Consider the following 2614-nt stretch of genomic DNA (forward strand, 5'->3'; position numbering starts at 1 on the left):
CCTGCTGAGTCAAGAAAATAACAGCTGACTGATGAATTGGGTTATCAAATGCACAATAACATTGGGAGACACAATGAAGTCCTAATGTCATGCTTCTGTTCCAGCAACTTCTGTGACTCAGTGCCATCTTCCATTCTGTTGTAATAAAACAATTTCACGCTCCTGGGGTTTACTTTTCATACCCAAAAGCAAATCACGATACACTACGGTTCTTGATATTAGAAGGTGAAACATTTATATAATTATGTGTATACAAAATGGGCAGCTTCTATAAAAGTTTGCAAGAGCAGGTACTTCATTTAACATAACTTATTCTTGTACATCTTCAGAATATTACCAACTGTTTAGCTGTAATCTCTGCTCTCTACAAATTTCTCTGCCCTCTACTCGTATTTGTTCTGCTGGGCTCGCCCATGGACTTGCTGCTCCTGTAGAGCTGTGACATTTAACCATGATGGTCTGTGGCTCATGGGAAATGGTGTTCTGCAAAGGTTAAAACAACCCCAAACAATAAATGATTGTTTTTCCTGTCCACAACTAAACATGTAGAGTGTCGATGTTTTAGTTATTCGTGTTATTATATCTGGTTTTATTTCAGCTTCCTATAGTGAAGTTGTCATTATACCGTGTCACTGTGCCATTTTGGTGGGATCACGCTCATTATCCATCAAAGAGATATATGCTCCATACGTTATACAAGTTAATTTAAAAAATAAATAGTAATTCAACATAACATGATGTACCTTCACATCCTCTATTGATTTTTTTTGTTGTTGTTGTTGTTGGAATTGGAAGCTAGTAATTTTAATGAAGCTTCCAAGCAGCTAATCTTTTAGTTTTCTATTAAGTGGGAAATCCTGAGAAAATGGCCAGGGCCTAGTGAGTTGCCAGACTGTCTCACTGACAGCAACCATGTATATGACAAGAAGGAAATTTACAATGTGAAATTAGAAGGGCAGTAAGAGACAGGAGTGGAGAGACAGCAACACCGAGGCAGAAAATCAAGGATGGAAAGGAACAGCAGCAAGAACAGATGAAGCGCCAATGTATTTTATTCCTGTCTCATCCCTGTGCACTCAGCTCAGCTTGGCTCAAAGACCACAGCAATTAATTACCTGCAGGCACATTACAGACACCTGCAATGATTTATGGGGGCTTTTATGGAGATGCACAACACTGATGGGTCAAGCTCAGGCTACAACAGAAGAACTGAGCAAAATTGTGCTGAAAACACAAAAGACAAAGGAGTTAAAAGAACAACCCTCCGCCTCCACCTCTGAAACCTTTCCACTTGATTTAATGTGCATTAGGTGCAGCTGTAGTTTGCTTCACTGAAAATTTGCCTTGAAAACGTACCCACACACAAACACACAGATGTTTGGGCTGCTGTTGCATGTTTTGTTCCTTGTGCCCACAGGCTCCTTTCTCCCTATGCTCTCTTCATCCCCAGCGCAGAGAGAGAGAGAGAGAGAGAGAGAGAGAGAGAGAAAAAACACACTCATTTTTATGTCAAGCAGAACTTTGTTGCATCCATTATGTCTGTGCAACAGATTGTGTCTGGCAGACAATACAGTACACTTCCAAAAGTGCTTCTGTGGTTTCAAAAGCATGTACCCGCTTTGGCTTTTACAAGTTTAGTGATTTAGCTGCAGGCTGTGACCCACAGAAAACTACACCCGGTAGCTTTGCTTCACCATGTTGCTCAAGGACACATGGCTGCTGGGTGCTGAGAGGAATGAGCCTGTTCCTGTCAGCCAGGACATGCATCCTCGGGTTAATATCACTCTGCCAGAAAGATGCTATTTGATGGAATTTTTAATGAATTACACAAGGAAAAGAGGTTTGGTCCAAACTGCGGTTCATGCCAGGGTGTACCGTATCTTTTTGGTTAGATATCACTTTGTTAAACAAACAGTAGGAATCCAGGCTGTGGGCTATCTGTTCTAGGCTTATGTAAGTGATACTTATATAACCAGACAATCCTGAATTCATTGTGTAGACGGCTAGATTTTACCCTTATTATCAAGAAAAGAAACTGGCAGAAATCTCAAGTGAATAAACAGAGAAGCTACATTCTGAGCTCAGTATCCACGGAACAAAATAATTGATTTTAGGTTTCAACAAGGCTAAACAAATACAAAGCCAAAACACAAAAAGAACAAAGCACAATTCCTGATTTGTGCCCCAGATTGGGCAATTAAAGGCTAATGAAATACCAGGTGTAACACTCTTTGCTAGTGTTGCAAATTTTCTAGTATTTTTCTGTGACCAGTGACTATGGTACAGGGGATTTATTTTACATTACCAAAGCCAGTACAAGAGGGAGTTTGTCTGGTCAGAATCTTCCAGATTCGTGGGAGCCAAGAGATGAATAACTACAGTGAAACAACAAACACAAATTATGGTAAAACTGTTGAATTTTATATTATAAATGAATGGGGGAAAAAAGAAATTAACTGAGGGTGAGCGCTTGTACAAAACAAAATAAAATCAAATTCAGTCCTTTGTTTCAGTGTGTGGAAATCTGTTTATGTACTAAGTCTGTTCAGTGTCCTGTTCAATTCAATGTCTTGTAACCAGGGTAGTTACCAGCTACCACTGTGTTAGGGTACTG

The 2614-nt window shown here is 39.8% G+C and overlaps 1 long non-coding RNA gene across 1 annotated transcript in view; it reads right to left on the bottom strand.

Moving 5' to 3' along the window:
• The window catches only part of LOC109958921 (uncharacterized), an 11361-nt gene extending 8747 nt beyond the window's left edge, over positions 1–2614 (bottom strand). Inside the window, exons 1-2 of the long non-coding RNA XR_002274744.1 lie at positions 2590–2614; positions 1357–1438 (exon numbers count right to left, since the gene is read on the bottom strand). This is a non-coding gene — a long non-coding RNA (uncharacterized LOC109958921). The remainder of the gene's footprint in view (positions 1–1356; positions 1439–2589) is intronic.

This window comes from Monopterus albus, unplaced genomic scaffold (assembly GCF_001952655.1).
Source record: "Monopterus albus unplaced genomic scaffold, M_albus_1.0 scaffold35.1, whole genome shotgun sequence".
Taxonomy (NCBI): domain Eukaryota; kingdom Metazoa; phylum Chordata; class Actinopteri; order Synbranchiformes; family Synbranchidae; genus Monopterus; species Monopterus albus.